The sequence below is a fragment of the Labeo rohita genome, chromosome 1, assembly GCF_022985175.1.
Source record: "Labeo rohita strain BAU-BD-2019 chromosome 1, IGBB_LRoh.1.0, whole genome shotgun sequence".
Classification (NCBI taxonomy): domain Eukaryota; kingdom Metazoa; phylum Chordata; class Actinopteri; order Cypriniformes; family Cyprinidae; genus Labeo; species Labeo rohita.
Genome location: NC_066869.1, coordinates 15,854,087 through 15,878,040, shown reverse-complemented (window position 1 = coordinate 15,878,040; position 23,954 = coordinate 15,854,087).

Sequence of the window (23,954 nt, the reverse complement as noted above, 5' to 3'; positions counted from 1 at the left end):
GCAATTTATGTGCTTTCTAATCTATACAGTAGTTTTGTGCATGAAATTCTCCACTTGTTCAAACTGGCACACTAGTTACGACACAAGAACCTTTGGAGTCATTGATTATAAAACTGCAACAATTTAGAAACGGTTCGCAAACAAGATTTCAGAGCTTTGGCAGATTGGAAAAATTATCAGTGAAAAATGTAAATTTTACTCTTTTCCTTCACAATAAGGCATTGAATTACTTTAAGTATAACAGACAACTTGTATTTATCACTTTTATGGTACTTTAATTCATTATTTTGGTCAGTTTTGTAATTTTACAGCCTAGAAACTGTTCTACAGGCATAAAAACACCATAAAAAGTATTATGAAAGTAGTCAGTGAGAGCTAAGTCACAATTTTTTTTAAATCAGTAAGTCTGCATTACTTAAAATATAAGGCACAAGTCGTATTTATTACTTTTATGGTGCTTTTAAGTCATTATTTTGGTCCTTTATGGAGCTTAACAGCCTATAAACTGTTCTACAGAAAATAAAAAAACAAAAAGTATCATATAAGTAGTCCATGCAATTTGAGATGTTATATTCTGAATCTATACAGCAGTTTCGTTCATGAAATACTCCGCTTTTTCGAACTTGCATGCCAGTTACAACACAGAAGAACCATTCGTGTTTTGGAGTCAATGATTGTCAAAATTTTTGAAACTGTTTGCAAATAAGATTTCAGAGCTTTGGCAAATTGGGAATATTATCACTGAATAACGTAGCTTTCAGTCTTTTCCCTCACAATAAGCCATTAAATTACTTAAAAGCACCATAAAAGTGATAAATACGTGTTATATTTTAAGTCATTATTTTGGTCTGTCCTGGAGCTTGACAGTCTATAAACTGTTCTAAAGAAAAAAAAACATAAGCATCATGAAAGTAGTCTATGTGATTTGAGATGTTATATTCCTTCTGAATCGATACAGCAGTTTTGTGCATGAAATTCTCCACTTGTTCGAACTGGTACATTGGCGTTTTTAAGTCAATGATTGTCAATCAATTTTCGAAACTGTTTGCAAATAAGATTTCAGAGCTTTGGCAGATTGGAAAGATTGTTAGTTTTTCCCCTCACAATTAGCCATTGTGTTACTAAAAATATAATGTACGAGTCATATTTATCACTTTTATGGTGCTTGTAAGTCATTGTTTTGGAACTGTACAACCTAGAAACTGTTCTACAGGGAAAAAACACCATAAAAGCATCATGAAAGTAGCCTATGTGATTTGAGATGTTACATGCTTTCTGAATCGATACTGTAGTTTTGTGCCTAAAAATCTCCACTTGTTCAAACTGCCGAAGCATTGGCGTTTTGGAGTCAATAGTTAAATTGCAAAATTTTTGAAACGGTTCGCAAATAAGATTTCATAGCTTTGGTAGATTGGGAGAATTATCAGTGAATGATGTCAATTTCAGTCTTTCCTCTTACAATAAGCCATTGTATTATTGTAAGTCTTATGCTTCACTTTTATGGTGCTTTAAGTTATTATTTTGGTCCTTTTTGTAGCTTGACAGTCTACAAACTGTTCTACAGAAAAGAAACACCATAATTTAATCTATGCGAGTTGTGACGATAATTAAATTTATGTGATGTGTGTTTTGTGCAAGTTATTCTTCATTTGTTCGATCTGGTGTGGCAATTATAAAACGCAAAAACCAATAGCGTCAAGGACTGTCAAACCGCACAGACTCTTCACAAATGAGATGTCAGAGCTTTAACAGATGGAAAGATTATCAGTTAATAACAAATTTCAGCTTTCATATTACTTGAAATATAAATCAAGTTGTGTGCATTACTTTCATGGTGCCTTTAAGTCTATGTTTTGGTGCTTTTATTAATTGTTTTACAGAAAAAAATCTCAACATGACGGCGAGTACGCAATGGCAGAGTTTTCATTTTTGCATGAACTTTCTTTAAATCCCGTCACATCGGTACAGTCCTCTCTATGCGATATAAGCATTATTTTGATCCTACTAACACTTGCTAAAATCACTTAAAATGACTAATGAGTTGTCCAGAGCGTTTATAACCTCCAGAACAACATATCCGTCGACGTTCTCAAGCGACTGTGCTGCTTCAAGCAGGAGAGCCACGTAAAAGCGCCAATGTAGCCAGAGGAACCGAATTTAGCTTCAGCGTTTAAAACTGACAAGTCGCTGTGACGTGACACCGAAGGACCCGCCCGATTACTGATGTTTCCTTTCAGCCTGGGCACAGATGCATTATGGTCTGCTCTTGCTCGTGTAAAGAGATGGACAGTGTCCACAAACTGAGGCGCTCGAGTGTGTGTGTGTGAGTGAGTGTGTGTTCAAATGGGCACATGAGGTCAAGGGTGTCTCAAACCAGTGTGTATGTGTGTGACGAGTGACGTATTTGGGGTTTGTTGTATATTCCAGTGAAACAAAAAAGAGAAAATCGCATTTTATTTTCAAGTGTACTTACACACGTGGGGGGGTAAAAAAGCAAGAGTACAGCAATGCAAAAACATTGCGGATATTTGTGTATATATATCAAATAATGAAGTAAAATATTCATACTATTAATACCAATTCTTCTTATGCTGACACTGACAGCTAGAGTTATAATTATGATGGTAATCTTGATGTAGTTTGAGGGTTCAGCACAGTTATTTTGATTTTTATCTCTTTTTTTGTGTTTTTTTGTCTGTTTGATATGGGACAAAAATCTTCATATCAAAGACAAAGCGTTTGCTCATTGTCCTTGAATGGATCCAGACTAAAGGAAATTTTATATATGTGTATATCTATCCCATCACCCTCCTATTCCGTTAAAACAGCGGTTTCGATGTGAATTCACAGTTTTACTGCTGTTTGTGTAATAATTGCAGAATCTTTGTTTGCAGTCTTTTATTTGTACAACTGTAAAACTTGTTCTTTCTTTATTTTTCTTTACCTGTCCTCCAGTTTTCCTCACCGCCGTTGGTTGTCATTCTTCTTTTTGTTTGTCCTGTTGGTGTCGTCCCTCTCTTGGCCTCTGATCATTGTGTTACGGCACAGAATTGCTCTTGACTGTCGTCATGGTGCAGATGATGGTGTAATAAAAGCTGGTTTGAAAAGGAAATGATCAAACAACAACAATCTGTCACGCCTGTCATTAGGAATTTTCACCCTTTACATATTTTGCATCGCTGTTCCTGGAGATTATCACTGAAAAGCAGTTGATAAATAGTAAGTTTCGGTTTCCTGTCTTTTGCTCTGGAGGACCGCCACCCTTTTTACAGGAAAACATTTTGTACTCCTTAAGTTATGTAACTGAGGCAGACTTCTCATGAGATTTCCAGACCTGATTTTATTTATTTTTCTTCCTAGTTGTTTTGCTCCAAAATATTTGATTCGCTAAATATTGCACCCTAAGAAGTATAATTATTTAAATCTGTTCATTTCAAGCAATAGTATCTGGTAGAGTTATTGAAATTCGTGGGTCAGAGTGTCTTCAGTTTTTAATTTACTCTGAAGCTGCTAAAATAGTGTAAAATGCATATTTAAGCTGTTCATATATATATAATATCTGATCAAAAAAAAGAGTAAATTAGTAAAATACACTTGGCTAACACAATCAGTGAAATGTGCCATAGTAAAATGCTTAAATTGATGCATATGATTTTGAAGTAGGTTTAATATTTTTATTTTTATTTTTTTTTTCAACAATTTTTTTTCCTTCTTTTTAGGAACAAGTTTATACGTACACTACCAGTCAAAAGATTTTTTTTAATGTTTTTTTATCTAAATCTGTTCTGCTCACCAGGCCTGCTTTTATTTGATCCAAAGTACAGCAAAACCGTAACATTTTGAAATATTTTGACTATTTAAAATAACTGTGTTGAATTTGAATATATTTTAAAATGTAATTTATTCCTGTGATTTCAAAGCTGAACTTTCAGCATCATTACTCCAGTCACATGATCCTTCAGAAATCATTCTAATATTCTGATTTGCTGCTCAAAAAACATTTTTATTATTATTACCAATATTTAAAACAGTTGAGTACATTTTTTTTTTCAGGATTCTTTGATGAATAGAAAAATCCAAAGATTAGCATTTATCCAAAATAAAAAAAAAAAAATACACTACACCATTCAAAAGTGATGCTAAAAATTGCTTTTCAGCTTTGAAATTACAGAAATAAATTACATTTTAAAATATATTCAAACAGAAAACAGTTACTCTAGTAAAAATATTTCAGAATTGTACTTTTTCTATACTTTGCATCAAATAAATGCAGGTTTGGTGAGCAGAAGAGACTTCAAATAGTCACTATAGCATACTCATATTACGTCTTTTTATAGTGCAAATGTGCATTAGAAAAGCAAACCAGCTTTTTAATTTCCAAAATCCCAAAATTTGAAAAATTGTATTTCCTAAAATGCAATGTGGTCATGTGACGACATAGCATACTAATACTATTCAAAATACTATTTTAGTATACATTGCATACTGCATTATTCAGTAATCTGAAAACTAGACTACTCCCCTCCAAACAGCTTAAGTTTCTATTTCCCAGCCGTGAGCGTTTCAAAGGAGGTGTGTCTTGAAGGAAACATTTTAAAAAGAACTGAAGCTTTCTCTGCTGATCTCAACTCACTACAGATCAATAACCGGATCACTGCTAGAAACTTGGAGGATCAGTCTTCACCACGCAAGGTAAAAATTAAGATATTTGTGTTTTTCATAAGGAAGGTGCACACTTCTGATGTGGCCTTTTTCTGTTTATACTGTTGAAAATACTGTTACAACTTAATTTAAAATGACCCTCAAAATTCTAGAAAAGTTAAAAAAAACAAAAACATTTTGCATTTATGTAGCAAAATAAAACTCCAAAATATGATTAATGCTGTTACTTTCAAAGCTATTAATTAGCTAAACTTTAATTCCACTGTTTTGCTTCTTTTTTTTCCTGTTTGCATTATATATTGTATTAAAAAATAAGAATGTTTGCATTTTATATTTAATACTTTTAAAAATTAAATTGTCATAACATGACCATTGAAATGAAGTAGGCAACAAGAATGATTTCAAAGCGGTGGAAAACATAAATACTGACAAACTGCAGCATAGAAAATGCACTTTCCCTCCAAACAAATAACTAACTAGTTTGTAGCCATGGTTTTACTGTTATTCTAAGTATATATTTTATTGTCTCTTTCACACAGAGTCGTCCATCATGGTGAGCACACTGAATGAACTGTCCCAGCTGAAATACTCTGGCTTCGGTCAGCCACAACCCAGACATGGCCTGAACCTGTTGTATTGGTTTGTTCAGGACTGTATCCACTTCAGTAACAATTATATTGTCCCAATCTACATGCCTCAGAATGGAGACTTTGGCTTCCACAGGTACCATAACAGAATTGAAGATGATGATGATCACATTGTGCCCTTGCAGAATCTCCCATACTATGAGGTGGGCAACCTGAATGCTCGAGGAGCAGAAAAGCTCCCAAAATACGTCAGGGAAAATTACAGCCAGAACGATCCTGACAGTAACAGGGATCGCGTTATTGTGCGTCAGGACGCCAGTGGCAACTTCAACAGGGTGTATGTGACTGAACACAACGACCCGAAACGATTCGACAGAAGCAAAACCTACCGAGTGAGCCAGGGCCTCCTCTCCATCATCAAGAACATGAGTCGAGAGCAGTTTCTCAAACAGACAATCAACATTCGAGAGGAGCCTCTCATTTACACTCAATACAATCATAACGTTCCTGAGAGGGCACCTGACAACGACGGTTCCTGGTGTACTATTCTTTGAGCCATTCAAAGAGCTGCTGACATTAACCTGCTCTCATTATAAACCTGAATATTTTATACATTTTATCTTTATGTAATGGTGAATTGATTAAATCATCTATTGGCGAGTTCGAATAACTGCTTCACGAAGCTTCGAAGCCTTAATGAATCTTGTTTCGGAGTGAATCGAAGCACGAACCTGAGTCACGTGATTTCAGCAAACGAGGCTTCGCTGTTTTCAAACGTGCATTAAACATGTGGTTGTAAATAATCTGTAGTCAGTTTTATAATTTACGTTCTTAAAAACTGATGAAAGTGCATTTAAATTACTTTAACCAGCGTGCGGAGATTCAAGGGCTTCGAAGTAGTGATTCATTTTGCGAAACAATTGGTTTGATTGAATCAAAGTTTCACAAAGCATGCTTCTCCCGTCACTGTTGACAATGTTGATTAATTAAACGTGTGGTTATAAATCTAAGTCATTTTTATAATTTAAGTTCATAAAAGTTGATTAAAAACCATTACACTGTAAAAAATAAAAAACACAATTTGTTGAGTCACCTTAAAATAATTTGTTACCCTGCTGCCTTAAAATTTTAAGTTCAGTCAACTAAAATAATTTTCTTCAACTTGAAATGTTAAGTTGTACTAAGTAACAACTTAGATATTTGTGTTTGCTAAACTTAACAGATGGGTAAGTAACCCAGCTGCCTTAAAATTTTAAGTTGATTCAACTCAAATATCTAAGTTGTCACTTAGTATAATTTAACATTTCAAGTTGAATAAAGTTTTTTGAGTTGACTGAACTTAAAAAAAGGCAGCCAGGTTACAAATTATTTTAAGTTGATTCAACAAATTGTTTTTTACAGTGTACATGACTTTAACCAGAAAGTATCACCAGCGTGCGAAGATTCAAGCGCTTCGACGTAGTGATGAGAGAAACTAACTTTTTCGAAGCTTCGGATCAACTGAATTAATTGCTTCGCAATACGATTCACTGTTTCGAAGCGTTCGAAACACCACATGAAACAGCTTTATTTAAATCACGTGACTTTGGCTGTTTGATAGGCGCTCCGAACCACTGTTTTGAAACAAATGATTCACAAAGGTTTTGAAGCTTCATGAAGTGTTTTGCAAGCACCCATCACTACTTCGAAGTGTTTGTTGATTGTCGAAGTTGATTAAAAAGCATCTACATAAACATGATGTCCCCAGCATGCGGAGATTCAAGCCCTTCGAAGTAGTGATTCATTTTGCGAAGCAGTTGATTCAGTTGTAGCGAAGTTTCAAAAAGCATTAATGTTATTAATTGTTATTGTCATAAAAATGTTGATTCACTAAATGTGTGGTTGTAAATGATCTCGGCTCATTTTTATAATTTAAGTTCATAAAAGTTTATATGACTTTAACCAGCAGATGTTACCAGTGCGTGGATATTTAAGCGCTTAGAAGTAGTGATTCATTTTGCGAATCAATTGGTTCGACTGAATCGAAGTTTCAGAAAGCATTGCTTCTCCAGTCACTGTTATTAATGTTATGTCTCCTGTTATAATCACACATTTTGATTCATTTTCTGGTTTCCTTTGATTTCTATTAAATGTATGGTTTCTCTGGCTTGGTGTGAAATAAATGACTTGGCAAATGCCTGAATCTGTTCTTTTTTTGTTTGTGCAAATGAATCACTTTTAGTAGCCTAATATCAGATGCCCTTTGAAAACAGGTGTGCTTACAAAGAATGTGAGGGAGACTGAGGATGGTTGACACAAATTGAATTCCTTATTGACTATTTCTGATGAAACAAGATTTTAGTGTTAAAAGGGAAGCAACAAACAGAAACTATTATTCCACAATTATTATTATTATTAATGTCAAGCAGCATCAGTTTCTGTTAGCAGATCTTTTCTCCACCTACAAAAGCCAGAGTGTGAACACTCCAATCACTTCTGCAGGATAAGGTGGACTTGTGTGTTAATATAGGCTAGCTCATTTTAATTGCTTTATTAGTTACAAAATCAGGTCACACAAGACAATGTGTAAGCTGCTACATAACAAGGAACTGCTGGATACAACAGTTCATTACCAGATATACGGTAAGAGCTCTTAGGTCTTAGATATTTTTTTCTGTAAAAGTATGTTTGATAATAAAAAACATAACTTATGCACTTTTGTTTAAGTCAAATCTATCTGGTTCCTCACTTTTTTCAGCATAATCATCATGAGCACAGTGAGAACCCTGAGTTATTTATCTGATCTGAGAGAGACCGCATTTGGCCGCATTCAAGACTTAAGCCTGCGCAAATTCCTCAGAAAACCCAAAAATCGTTCTGAAAATGTATTCATAGGCATACATCAGCCAGCGCAGACTAATATCTCTCAGAGTACTAGCAATGAACTCACAGAGGACATTCAAGACTTGAGCTCTGAAGAATACATCAGCGAACCTACAGATCATTCCATAGACATACCTCAGTCAGTACAAGACAACCAGACAAAAATCTGCAGGAGTAAGAATTGCTGCTGGGTGCTGCTTTCCTGCAGTCTGCTGATAGTGTTGCTCATTATTGCTGGTACTGTCTATTTATTGCTGAAATGAAAATATAGCTCATTTTGAAGCTGTATGTTTCAGTTTGTTTCCAGTTGCTTATTTAAATGAAATTTAACACATGTATTAACATGATTATTAATATGTAGAATAGTTTACCATGTTGAGCATTGTATGTTTATCACAATGGTTCAGTGCAATGAATTAGATCAATTTTATCATTTATTATCATATATTATTGTTATTAATCTGAAAAATTGGGTGACACATCTCATCACATCCCAATCAATGATTTATAGTAATTTAGTTTCTGCAGTCATATTCTTTTGTGTTTTCATCTTTGAACCACACAGAGACTGTATTACCTGGTGTAGAACAAAAACTCCAAAAACCATTGACTTACACGATTTAGTTTTTTTTTTTTCATTTAACAATGTAAACTTGTCAACAATATTTTTGTCATTAAATACACATCTGAAAAAATGGTAATACATTTTAATGTGAATATAATATCAATAAATATTTATTATGAAATCTGAATATGATAAGGACATTTTGCAATTCATTTTTCTGACTGTGTGAGAACAAGGCATTTTGCCTTAGAGCGCCATGGCTTGTCGGACATAGTAACAGTAACGAAGGGTCAGTTGTACATTTTTCCTGGACAGTAACAGTTGGAAATGTTTAATAGCTTTTTGTGGTCACAACATTTTTGTGGTCACAGCGCTCTGAAGGAATTTTTTGCTCTGCAAGTTTCGCTTTCCATAGTATGAGTTTCTATTCATCAAAACAGCAACAACAAACACATGTACAACCTGTAGGACAACTAGTGCGTTTTACTACAGCGTAGTTGCTGTCATGAGTTCAGTGACATCAGCAAACATGCAAAGCTGTCATGGCATATAAATGAAGCAGTCGTGCCAAAAGATCTAGTTTGGCTTCCACAAGGTAAGACGTATCATTTTTTAATGTTTCTGTATACGTGTACACATATGTATACTTTTTATTGATTCTGAACTGTTTATACTTTTATAGAAAAACAGACTGACCTCTGATCTTGCTGCAATTTTCTTGGAAAGTCTTTTTTTCTCAGTTTTGCGTAAGTGATCAGTATCTATAAATGTATTTCATCTAGTTCCTAGGGCTGCTGGTTGGTTTTGGTCAGTCAATGACAAAGCAGACTTTAATGTGCATATATTCAAAAACAGAGCTAAGAGCTCTGCTGCTGAAAACAGCATCAGATTAGCCCAAATATTTCATAAATGAACATGTAAACAGCAGGGGATTGACTGAACTTTATGAATAACAGGCATTCCAATTCTGCAAATTTAACTACTGATAAACGTAATTTAAAGTCCTGATGAAAATCTTTTCTGTAATGGTACATTTTATATAAAAAAACCCATTATAATAACATTTATTCCATTAAAATTCCATTCATTCCATTAATTGCACTTTTTTCAACAGGATCGTCAGGAACGTTATGAAAACCCTGAATAATTTGTCTGAGCTGAAAGAGACCAAGTTTGGTCGGCCGCCTCCCAGGCACGGTCTGAACTTGTTGTGGTGGTTTGCGCATGAGTGTGTACGGATTGACTCTAATGGTCAAATGATTGCACGATGTGACATTGCAAATGGAGCGTTTGGCTTCGAACGATTCCATAATAGGGAAAGACTTCTTCCTTACACTGACCTGCAATACTATGAAGTGGGCAACCTGCACAAATGTGGTTCACTACCTAATTATGTCACTGAGAATTACACAGGACATTTAGACGACAGCAACAAAGATCGCATCATTGTTTCCTTTGACTCAAGCTTAAAAAAATTGGAAAAGATTTACGTGACACAGCACTTAAATCAGACAAACCTTTTTGACCAGAATCACACCTACTGCATTAGTAATGCTCTCATGAAGAAAATTAGAGAGTTGAGACGTAATTACTTCCTCGGAGAAACTATAAATCGTTCACATGTATCCAAAGACAAACATCAGTCAGTGCGGACTAACAGCTGTCAGAGTACTACCAATGAACTCAAACAGGACCATCAAGAGGTGAGCCGTGAAGACTTCCTCATAGACATGTCTCACTTAGAGCGACATAACCAGACAAGCACCTGCCAGAGTAGGAAATGTTGCTGTGTCCTGTTTTGCTGCAGTCTGCTGATATTGTTCACTATTGCTATTGCTGTCTATTTATTGTCAAAATGAAAATATAGTTTTCACCTGCTGCTGTTTGTTCTTCTAATTGTTATTTTTTCCTTTGTGTCAGTTGCTTATTTAAATTAAACTGAACACATTTGTTATCACGTTTATTATTATGTAGAATAAAAATACAATGTTGGGGGTTGCATGTTTATCACAGCATTCTTTTTAATGGGGCATTGCAATGATGTAAATAAATTTGATAATTTTTTAGAAGGACCAAATGTAAAATGATAAGACTCAACATTACTGTAATATTGTTATTAATCTGAATATCGGGTGACACATCACATCCCAACCAATGTCTTGATTTATAGTTATTTAGTTTCTGTATTCACACTCTCAGAAAAAAAGGTACAGTTCTGTCGCTGGGGCGATACCCTAAGGTACAAAAGTGAAAAGGTCTGAGAGAGACCGGGTTTGGTCGGCCACCTCCCAGACACGGTCTGAACTTGTTGTGGTGGTTTGCTCATGATTGTGTTCAGATTGATTTCAATGGTCATATAACTGCAAAATGCAACCCTATAAATGGAGCTTTTGGTTTCCATCGATTCCACAATAGGGATGGGCTTCTCCCTTACAGTGACCTACTATACTACGAGGTGGGCAACCTGAACATCACTGATTCACTGCCTGATTATGTCACTCAGAATCACACTGGATATTCAGACAACAGCAACAAAGATCGCATCATTGTTTCCTTTGACCCAAGGCGGAGAAGATTTGAGAATATTTACGTGACACAGCACTCAGATCAGGTGAACTTTGACCAGAATCACACCTACCGCATTAGCACTGAACTAATAAAGGACATTCAAGACTTAAGCCTGCGCAAATTCCTCAGAAAACCCAAAAATCGTTCTGAAAATGTATTCATAGGCATACATCAGCCAGCGCAGACTAATATCTCTCAGAGTACTAGCAATGAACTCACAGAGGACATTCAAGACTTGAGCTCTGAAGAATACATCAGCGAACCTACAGATCATTCCATAGACATACCTCAGTCAGTACAAGACAACCAGACAAAAATCTGCAGGAGTAAGAATTGCTGCTGGGTGCTGCTTTCCTGCAGTCTGCTGATAGTGTTGCTCATTATTGCTGGTACTGTCTATTTATTGCTGAAATGAAAATATAGCTCATTTTGAAGCTGTATGTTTCAGTTTGTTTCCAGTTGCTTATTTAAATGAAATTTAACACACGTATTAACATGATTATTAATATGTAGAATAGTTTACCATGTTGAGCATTGTATGTTTATCACAATGGTTCAGTGCAATGAATTAGATCAATTTTATCATTTAGAAGGACCAAATGTAAAAGAATCAATATTATTGTTATTAATCTGAAAAATTGGGTGACACATCTCATCACATCCCAATCAATGATTTATAGTAATTTAGTTTCTGCAGTCATATTCTTTTGTGTTTTCATCTTTGAACCACACAGAGACTGTATTACCTGGTGTAGAACAAAAACTCCAAAAACCATTGACTTACACGATTTAGTTTTTTTTTTTTTCCATTTAACAATGTAAACTTGTCAACAATATTTTTGTCATTAAATACACATCTGAAAAAATTGTAATACATTTTAATGTGAATATAATATCAATAAATATTTATTATGAAATCTGAATATGATAAGGACATTTTGCAATTCATTTTTCTGACTGTGTGAGAACAAGGCATTTTGCCTTAGAGCGCCATGGCTTGTCGGACATATTAACAGTAACGAAGGGTCAGTTGTACATTTTTCCTGGACAGTAACAGTTGGAAATGTTTAATAGCTTTTTGTGGTCACAACATTTTTGTGGTCACAGCGCTCTGAAGAATTTTTTTGCTCTGCAAGTTTCGCTTTCCATAGTATGAGTTTCTATTCATCAAAACAGCAACAACAAACACATGTACAACCTGTAGGACAACTAGTGCGTTTTACTACAGCGTAGTTGCTGTCATGAGTTCAGTGACATCAGCAAACATGCAAAGCTGTCATAGCATATAAATGAAGCAGTCGTGCCAAAAGATCTAGTTTGGCTTCCACAAGGTAAGACGTATCATTTTTTAATGTTTCTGTATACGTGTACACATATGTATACTTTTTATTGATTCTGAACTGTTTATACTTTTATAGAAAAACAGACTGACCCCTGATCTTGCTGCAATTTTCTTGGAAAGTCATTTTTTCTCAGTTTTGCGTAAGTGATCAGTATCTATAAATGTATTTCATCTAGTTCCTAGGGCTGCTGGTTGGTTTTGGTCAGTCAATGACAAAGCAGACTTTAATGTGCATATATTCAAAAACAGAGCTAAGAGCTCTGCTGCTGAAAACAGCATCAAATTAGCCCAAATATTTCATAAATGAACATGTAAACAGCAGGGGATTGACTGAACTTTATGAATAACAGGCATTCCAATTCTGCAAATTTAACTGATAAACGTACATAATTTAAAAAAGTCCTGATGAAAATCTTTTTCATTTTCCTTCTTAGTTTCACATTTTGCAGTTTTCTGTAATTGTACATTTTATATATAAAAAAACCCATTATAATAACATTAATTCCATTAAAATTCCATTTATTCCATTAATTGCACTTTTTTCAACAGGATCGTCAGGAACATTATGAGAACCCTGAATAATTTGTCTGATCTTAAAGAGACCGGGTTTGGTCGGCCGCCTCCCAGGCACGGTCTGAACTTGTTGTGGTGGTTTGCTCATGACTGTGTTCGGATTGACTCTAATGGTCAAATGATTGCACGATGTGACATTGCAAATGGACCGTTTGGCTTCGAACGATTCCATAATAGGGAAAGACTTCTTCCTTACACTGACCTGCCATACTATGAGGTGGGCAACCTGCACAAACATGGTTCACTGCCTGAATATGTCACTGAGAATTACACAGGATCACGTTCAGACAACAGTAACACAGATCGCATCATTGTTTCATTTGACTCGGGGAAAAGACTTAACAATATTTATGTGACACAGCACTCAGATCAGGTGCACTTTGACCAGAATCACACCTACCGCATTAGCCTTGATCTTATGAAGAAAATTAAAAAGTTAAGCCGTGAAGAATTCCTCAGAGGACGCACAAATCGTCCTGAGCAGCTTTTCATAAGCATGCCTCCTTCAGTGCAACACAATCACTCAAACACCTGTCTGAGTAAGAAATGCTGCTGTGCGCTGATTTGCTGTGGTCTGCTGATGATCATTGCTGTTGAACTCTATTTTTCATTTAAGAAATGAAATATTTTCATCTGCTGCTGTTTGTTATTCTGATTATTTTGCTGTTTGTTTCCTTTAAATCAGTTGCTTATTTAAATGAAATTTAACACATTTATTAACAGGTTTATTGTTTATTGATGTAGAATAATATACAGTGTTGAGGGCTGCATGTTTATCATAGCATTCTTTTTAATGATTCATTGCAATAAATGAAGAGTTCAACAAACTTTTAACTTTATATATTATATATATATATATATATATATATATACATAAACATACTTTCAATTAACTTTAATTTTGTAAGTTACCTGTATTTGTTTCAGTTATTATTACTTAATCAAAATAACCCAGCTCCAGTTTGATTGATATTACCTGTAATGCACAATTAAAAAAAAAAAAAAAAAAAAAAAAAGATGATTTCTGAAAATACATAAAAAAGCTTTTATCTGTTTTTGCAAATAAACTCTTCAAATATATTTTAACATTTTAAGTGACACATCACATCCCAATCATTGTCTTGATTTATAATCATTTCTGTATTTAAACTTTTTGTGTTTATTTGTTGAAGTCTTTGTATTACCTTGTGTTCTGCTATAATGTGTTGCCACACTGATGGGTTTTCATCACTATAGCAACAAACACAAATGCAAATAACCTGTCGAACGACTGGTGTGTGTTACTATAGTGTAGTTCCTGTCATGAGTTCAGTGACATCAGCAAATATGCATTATCAATGTCACAAAAAAATGAGTGCCAAAGATCAATTTATAAATATAATAATATCTGTGGGAGTTTCTGTGTGTGTGTTTTTTCCTCGTCTACTTTACGTTCTCTTTCCTCGTTATAGGCTATTCCCCTTTTCCGCAGCTGTAAAAATAAAAAAGAAAAGCAAAACAAAACAAAACAATTATTTTTAAAACCGTTTTTCTGTAACAATTAAATAAATAGGCATACATTCATACATACATATTTATTTATTTATTTGGTCATTTAAAAGACTGGACATTTTTAGGTTGTAATTCCTGATGCAGGTGTAGGTGTCACCGCCCACTGACAGACATGAATAATAACAGGAGCGCTTGCGCGGCACAGACGCTGATCCTTCATACCCATGAATAAGGTATTTTATGTCAATTTGTCCGATTTTAATTGCTTTTTCTTCTAAGACCAACTTTAATTAGATTATAAGATTGTTTTAAACTTTACGCGGGATATCGCTGTTTAAAAATGCTTTATTAAACAACGACAAACAGCTGTGGCAATAAAGTTTTGCATTGATATTCGAGATGGGCTGTACTGTTGTGTGTGTTTACAGAGAAACGAAACCTACATGTCCACTTGTTGGTCCAACAAGGCTGTTTAACTAACTAATGTATACCTGCCTAATTAACTAACTACCTATATAAATTTAAAAAAAAAAAAAATAAATGCTCTTAAGAGGGTGAACTTTGATATTTTACAAATGTAAATTGATTTATGTAAACTCTAAATTAGAAAATCAATAGATTTCATGGATACCCTACACACTTGTTTATGCTATCAATATCTGTCATACAGTAAGGGAAAAAATTATTTGATCCCCTGCTGATTTTGTGAGTTCGCCCACTGACAAACAAATGATCAGTCTATAATTTTAATGGTGGGTTTATCTGAACAGTGAGAGATGGAATAACAACAAATAAATGCAGAAAAACGCATTTCTAAAAAGTTATAAATTGATTTGCATTTTAATGAGTGAAATAAGTATTTGACCCCTTCACAAAACATGACTTTCGAAGCTGACGTTCGGCTCGCTCCACAGATTTTCTATGGGATTAAGGTCTTCTTGAGACACTCCTTTATTGCCTTGGTTGTGTGTTTTGGGTCATTGTCATGCTGGAATACCCATCCATGACCTATTTTCAATGCCCTGGCTGGCTTCAATGCCCTGGCCCTGACGGTACATGGCCCCGTTCATCGTCCCTTTGATGCGGTGCAGTCGTCCATGTCCCCTTAGCAGAAAAACACCCCCAAAGCATGTTTCCACTTCCAAGTCTGATGGTGAGGATGGTGTTCTTGGGGTCATAGGCAGCATTCCTCCTCCTCCAAACACAGCGAGTTGAGTTGATGCCAAAGAGCTTGATATTTCTTGAATTTACGCACAAACAGACTGAGCTTTACGGCGGACGGAAATGGCGATCACATCTATTCCTCTCACAAATCAATCGTTTTGCCTCGGAAGACTTGCAATATTAATACCTTTTTTGAATAAATTATGACTGTAGCTGTATCTGCCTGTTGTATATTGTGTTTTATTGACAAATGGTAGGTTTAGGGGCAAGGATTGGGTTACGCGCTCGTAAATGTGTAATTAATGTAATGTAAATAAAACTGTTGTGACTGTTTACATTGAAAAAAATCTCACTCCAACATATATGCAATAATGCCTTTTCCTAGTGCCTTTTGCGTCAGCATTAAAATTTTTATTTAATCTTTTTCATTCTTATTTAAAGGAATGAAGGACCCTGCACGTCAAAAAGTGACGCCAAAGGGTCCTGACCAATTCTTACTCACAAGTTGGGAGTGAAAATGTGTTGGTTTCTTCCATTTGCGAATAATCGCACCAACTCTTCTCACAAGACAACTGGGAGCCAGAAATCTTGCTGATTGATATGGGATCAAATAGTTATTTCACTCATTAAATTCCAAATCAATTTATAACTTTTTTGAAATACGTTTTTCTGCATTTATTTGTTGTTATTCTGTCTCTCACTGTTCAAATAAACCTACCATTAAAATTATAGACTGATCATTTTGTTTGTCAGTGGGCAAACATACACTGTAAAAATTAAAAAACACAATTTGTTGAGTCAGCTTAAAATAATTTGTTACCCTGCTGCCTTAAAATGTTAAGTTCAGTCAACTAAAATAAGTTTATTCAACTTGAAATGTACTAAGTTGTACTAAGTAAGTTCTATAGAAAATCAGCAGGGATCAAATAATTTTTACCCTCACTGTATATACGTAAAAAAGAAAATAAAAACAACCTTTTGATTAAGTCTTGCAATTTTGTGCAACACATTGTCTTATCCTGCAATCCAGTACTATTTATTAATTTATTTACTTAGCCCCTGTTTGTTTTCTAGACACAGAATGACCCAACTGAGAACTCTGAATGAACTGGTCCATCTGAGAGAGACCAAGTATGGTCAGCCATATCCCAGACATGGTCTCATTCTGCTGTGGTGGTTTGCTAATAAATGTGTTGAGATCAATGACGATGGTAAAATGATTTCACTTTGTGACCCAGAAGACCCAGAAGAATTTGGTTTCCATCCGTTCCATAATTTAGAAGGAATTCTTCCTGATACTGACCTACCGTACTATGAAATTGGCAACCTGAACCATCCGGGTGCAATGCCTACTTATGTTACTCGATATCACAACAGAGATGTACGTGACAGCAATGCAGATCGCATTGTTGTTTCGGTCGATTCAGAATGGAATGATAAATGGTTTGACAGGATTTATGTGACACATCATTTAGGTAGGGGGCGCTTCGATGTGGACTCCACCTACCGCATCAGCCAAGGCCTCATCAAGATCATTCAGAGGACGGAACGATCAGATTTCATCAGGGAGGTGAAGATCCGGAAGCGGCGCGGTCGTCGTTGAGCTCGATTTATGTGTGCACACTCATCTATGCAGTCTAGATCCTGCAGACACTCATAGTTGAATCAAACATTCCTGTTCATCCAAAATAAAAGCAAATGTCTTCAAGAACTTGTCATAACAAATGATCAATTTGGGCCATAAATGGCTCATCTGTGCCATTACTTTGCTCTGGATGAGAAGCTTTATGATTCTTCATGCATAATTAATACAATGCATTGTGTCTTGTCTGTTTACTTAATTGTCTAGTTTCACTGCATTAAAGGAATTATTCAGCCAAAAATGCAAGTTCTGTCATTATTTACCAGCTTTCAAAACCAAGCCAATCACTGCAGTTTACAGATATTAATAACATACTATTTAATATGACATAATGGGAATAAATTGTATGACACTGTGGCTTGTGAGTTAATAAATAGTTATATCAGCTGGGTCACATTCATGTCGATCATTCCATGCTTATAATTAATATTTTTGTAGGCCAAAAAAAATATTTTTAATCTACAACATAAAATACAACAGTAGTACCCGCTTATGAATTTTTGAAAGCTTTTACTTGTCCTAAAAAAGATGGTTAAAAAAGAGATTAATAGGGACATTAAACATGATCACATAGAAAAGGTTAACTAATCTACTCACTAATAGCTTTTACGGCCTCATTGTGTTAATAATTGTGCTCTTTCAAGCTATTCTGAGCTGTACAACTGTGTTGTACTATGAACAAAATGTGTAAGAATCATAAACTTTTGTTGGTCACAGAGTTTATTTCCTGCAATAATCCAATGGGGAAAAAATCCAATTTTTGTTGATGAACAAAGGTGATGCTAACCTCTGGGTTGCCCTACAAAAATATGTCATTATCTAGACATTATCTAGTGCAATTATTTCAAGCATAATAGAAGTAAAACTGCAGGGTGTTACTACAGAATAGTTCTTTACATTGTTATCAATGATGTTTTCAGGGCCAAATATGCATATGATGCATTGGATGAAAGTAAATTCCTTGTTTACAGAACATCGCATTCTCTATAAGTGACCCTGGTCCACAAAACCAGTCATAAGTAGAACGGGTATATTTGTAGCAAGAGCCAATAATACATTGTATGGGTCAAAATGATTGATTTTACTTTTATGCCAAAAATCATTAGGAAATTAAGTAAAGATCATGTTACATTGTGACGCGGCGGTCGAAGAATCGTGAGACAGTGGATCCATATGCAACAGCTTTATTGAATCGGACAGTGTAAACAGGCTGTGGTCAACAACGGCAGACTGGCGTGGTGAAGACAAATCCGAGAGAGTGGTCAAAGTCCATGTAAGGGGTCGGGGCAGGCGGCGATCAAAGACAGTAATCCGCGGGGTAAGCAAGGGTCGTAAAAGGGCAGGCAGCAAGGGTTCACACACGATAATAACAGTCCGGTTGGCAACAGAGAAACAGTCCGATAATAATACGCTCAGGATTGGGGACATAGCCGGCAAAACTTCGCGAAGCGCGAGCCGGCGAGGCACGCTAAAATGGCCGCCAGGGGGGAAGTGACCCAGGCGACCCGGAACCGGAAGTGAGAGTCCCCAGGCACGGGATTGTGGGAAATGGAGTCAGTATTCGGGCGAGGGTTCCCGCTGGCGTGAGACAGGGGGAGCCACAGAGACCGCATTTGTGACAGAGCCCTCCCCCTGCGAGTGCCTCCTGGCGCGAGGAGGCAACCGACGCCGGGGTCTTCCCCTACCGCGGGGACCTGGCCGATCTGGGTGAGCTGTGTGGAAATCTGTGGTGAGCGAAGGGTCCAGAATATCCTCGGCGGACACCCAAGACCTCTCCTCGGGACCATAACCCTCCCAGTCGACCAGGTACTGTAGACGACCGCTCCGGCTGGCTCCGTTGACTCGGTACGCCTCCTCGCCATCGATGATCAGGGGGCCGGGCCCTTGTGGAGCGGTCTCGTCTAGGTCCTCCGTCCTGCTCGGGCGACCAGCGGGCTTTAACAGAGACACATGGAAAGTGGGTGAGATACGATATTCACGGGGTAAAGCAAGTCTAAAGGAAACAGGTGTAATCTGACGGACTATTTGAAATGGACCAACGTACCTGGGGCTCAACTTTCTGCAGGGCAGACGAAGACGTAAGTCCCGGGTCGAGAGCCAGACCCACTGGCCGGGCTCGTAGGGAGGGTTGGGTCGGCGCCGGCGATCTGCCTGGTTCTGGTTGCGCCGGACGGCTCTTTGGAGGTGGACGTGGGCCTGGTTCCAAGTGGCCTCGCTCTGCTGAAACCATGAGTCTAGAGCTGGCAGATCAGAGGGCTCCCCAGACCAGGGGAACAGGGGTGGTTGGAAGCCCAGTGTGCACTGGAAGGGTGTCATGTTGGTGGAGGGTTTCCGGATTGAATTCTGGGCGTATTCGGCCCAGAGAAGGTAGCGACTCCAATCCCCCTGACGGTCCTGGCAGTATGAGCGGAGGAAACGGGTTAGTTCCTGGTTAAGCCTCTCTACCTGCCCATTGGCCTCTGGATGATAGCCCGACGTGAGGCTAACGTTGACTCCCAGAAGCCGGAAGAAGCTGGACCAGAGGCGAGAGGTAAACTGGGGCCCCCGGTCAGAGACAATGTCCTCAGGCAGACCATAAAATCTGAACACGGCATTACACAGGGCCTCGGCCGTCTCCATGGCTGAAGGTAGCTTGGGGAATGGAATAAAGCGGCAGCCCTTGGAGAACCGATCCACTACTGAGAGGATCGTGGTATGCCCCTGGGACGATGGAAGATCTGTAACGAAATCCACCGCTAAGTGCGACCAGGGACGCTTGGGGACAGGCAAGGGCTGTAGCAGGCCTGCAGGCAGTTGACGCTGAGCCTTGGAGGTGTTACAGGTTATACACTGCTTAATGAACGTGATGGTATCGGAACGTAGGGTGGCCCACCAGAATCGGTTTCGGAGGAGGTGAAGGGTGGCCTCAATACCTGGGTGGCCGGAGCTGGGGACCGAGTGCACTTCGGAGAGGACTCTCTGACGGAGGGCGGCAGGGACGTAGGTGCGGTCCCCGGGACAGTCTGCTGGAGGAGGGTCCTGGGTTTGGGCCTCCGTGATTTCCGTCATGAGATCCCAGGCGATGGGAGCGACAATTACTGAAGAAGGAAGGATGGTCTCGGGTGGTTGGGTGGCATCTTCAGACTCGTGCACCCGAGACAGGGCGTCGGCCTTGGTGTTCTGGGAACCCGGACGGTAGTTAATTACGAAGTCGAACCTGGTGAAGAACAACGACCACCTGGCCTGACGGTGGTTGAGGACCTTAGCGGCACGGAGATATTCCAGATTTTTGTGATCCGTCAGAATGGTGAAAGGATGCCGGGCCCCCTCCAGCCAATGCCGCCACTCCTCCAGGGCGAGCTTAATTGCCAATAGCTCCCGATTACCCACATCATAATTTCGTTCGGCCGGACAGAGCTTATGGGAGTAGAAGGCGCAGGGGAAGGTCTTGGGTGGTTGTCCCTGACGCTGCGACAGAACGGCCCCTACTCCGGTGCTGGAGGCGTCTACCTCGACGATGAAGGGCCGTTGCGGGTCGGGGTGTCGGAGGATGGGTGCAGAGGTGAACCGCTGACGTAGTTCGTGGAAGGCCTGCAGGGCATCGGATGACCAGCTCAAGCGAGTCTCTCCCTTTTTGACCATGGACGTTAGCGGGGCGGCTACAGTGCTGAAGTGTCGTATGAATCTTCGATAAAAGTTAGAGAAACCTAGGAACCTCTGGAGCTCCTTCAGGGTTTTGGGACGAGGCCAGTTACGTACAGCGTTAACCTTGGTGTCATCCATGGCCACGCCCTCAGGGCTGATGATATACCCCAGGAAAGAGACGCACTCCTGATGAAACTGGCATTTCTCCTCCTTGACGTAGAGTTTATGCTGGATGAGTCGCTGGAGAACCGCCCTGACGTGTTGAACGTGGTCCGCGTATGTGTTGGAGAAGACGAGGATGTCATCGATATAAACTATCACCCACCGATTCAGCATGTCGCGGAAGACCTCGTTCACGAAGGCCTGGAAGTATGACGGACTGTTGGCCAGGCCGAAGGGCATCACCCTGTATTCATAGTGCCCAGATGTCGTGGAGAAAGCAGTCTTCCATTCGTCCCCTTCGCGAATGCGTATCAGGTTGTAGGCGGACCGCAGGTCCAGCTTGGTGTAGTAGCGTGCTGATCGTAACTGTTCCAAGGCCGGGGGAACGAGCGGTAAGGGATACCGATACTTGACTGTCACCTCGTTAAGTGCGCGGTAGTCTATGCAGGGTCGCAAGCCTCCATCCTTCTTCTTAACGAAAAAGAAGCCTGCTGAAGCCGGAGAGGTGGAATGTCGGATGAATCCCTTTGCGAGTTCCTCCTGGATGTAACGCTCCATAGCTTCTGACTCTGGCTGTGAGAGCGGGAAGATGCGGCCACGAGGCGGAACCGCACCTGGCGTGAGTTCTATGGCACAATCCCCTGGCCTATGGGGTGGCAGTTCGGTGGCCCTGACAGTGCTAAAGGCCTCGAGCAGGTCATGATACTCGGCCGGGATGGTCTGGCTAAAAGGGGTTGTTATAGCGTTGGTCGGAGTCTTGGGAGCTGACTGCAGGCAGGATCGTTGGCAGTTTGACGACCAGTGAGTAATGACGCCTCTGGCCCAGGAGATGGTGGGTTCGTGGAGATTGAGCCATAGGAAACCCAGGATGAGAGGTGACTGAGGGGAGGTGATGGTGAAGAAACGTATTACTTCCTGATGTCCAGGTTCCAGGCGGAGGGTGAGGTCAGTGGTAGTGTGTTCAATGCGTCCAGATCCTAGTGGTCTCCCGTCGAGGGCGGCCACTGCCACAGGGGAGACACAAGGGAGAAGAGGCAGCCGATTAGCTTTCACAAAGTCCTTGTCAATAAAATTCCCGGCTGCACCAGAGTCAATTAAAGCAGTGGTTCTGATAGATCGTCCCTCAAAGCAAAGCAGCGCTGAAATCTCACACTTATTCAGGCAAGGTATGCGTGAACTCACCGAGGTAGAAGGACGCGGTGGTCGTGTCGGGCAGGTAGCCCGGATGTGTCCAGCCTCCCCGCAGTATAGGCAAAGGTGATTGCGGATCCGCCGCTCCCTCTCCTCCACAGAGAGTCTGGTGGTTCCTAGTTGCATGGGCTCAGGGCCTGAGGTGGCTGGTTGAGGAGATGGCTGTGCCGGTGGAGGGGATGCGGCAGGTGGTGGAGAAGTCCGCATGCCCTGGATGGCCTGAACCAGCTGATCGGTCAGAGCAGTCAGACGATCGAGTTGCTGCTGGTGATGAGTCAGCATCGTTGCCTGTGCTGACATCTCCGACGCGATCCGGGTGACTGTCGCTGGATCCGTTTGCGGCGAAGTTTTCTGTGACGCGGCGGTCGAAGAATTGTGAGACAGTGGATCCATATGCAACAGCTTTATTGAATCGGACAGTGTAAACAGGCTGTGGTCAACAACGGCAGACTGGCGTGGTGAAGACAAATCCGAGAGAGTGGTCAAAGTCCATGCAAGGGGTCGGGGCAGGCGGCGATCAAAGACAGTAATCCGTGGGGTAAGCAAGGGTCGTAAAAGGGCAGGCAGCAAGGGTTCACACACGATAATAACAGTCCGGTTGGCAACAGAGAAACAGTCCGATAATAATACGCTCAGGATTGGGGACATAGCCGGCAAAACTTCGCGAAGAGCGAGCCGGCGAGGCACGCTAAAATGGCCGCCAGGGGGGAAGTGACCCAGGCGACCCGGAACCGGAAGTGAGAGTCCCCAGGCACGGGATTGTGGGAAATAGAGTCAGTATTCGGGCGAGGGTTCCCGCTGGCGTGAGACAGGGGGAGCCACAGAGACCGCATTTGTGACATACATGAAGATATTTTTATCCTACCGTAAATATATCAAACTTTATTTTTGATTAGTAATATGCATTGCTAAGAACTTCATTTGGACAACTTTAAAGGCGATTTTCTCAATATTTAGATTTTTTTGCACACTCAGATTCCAGATTTTCAAATAGTTGTATCCCGGATTTCTCTGGATTTCAGCAAACGAGGCTATGCTGTTTTGCAAGCAGGTTGAAGCAATGGGTAATGCAACTGATTTTGAGTCATTTTTTTATAATTAATAAAAGTTGAGTAGAATGCATTTACATGGCTTTGACATCTAATCAGCAGATGTCAGCATGCAGGGTTTCATTTTGCAAAGCAATTGGTGCACATTTTAGTTATTAGCTTATGTTCCTCATCTTCTATTATATGTATGATTTCTCTAGCTTGGTTTGAAACAAAATTAGTTTGGAAACTCTTACTTTGAGCGATTGTTTCTTATTGTTTGTGTAAATGAATCCTCTCTTTCATACAGTATTGATGCCCTTGAAAACAGGTACAAAGAATGTGAGGGAGACTTGGCACAGTTTTCATACTTTGTTAAGTATCCCTAGCAGAACAAGCTGCAACCCCATATGTGCAAATGAAACTTTAATTATCATAAAATACCTTTTCCTGATTTGGCATGTTGTCTAGTTTTTAATGAAAGCAACAAACA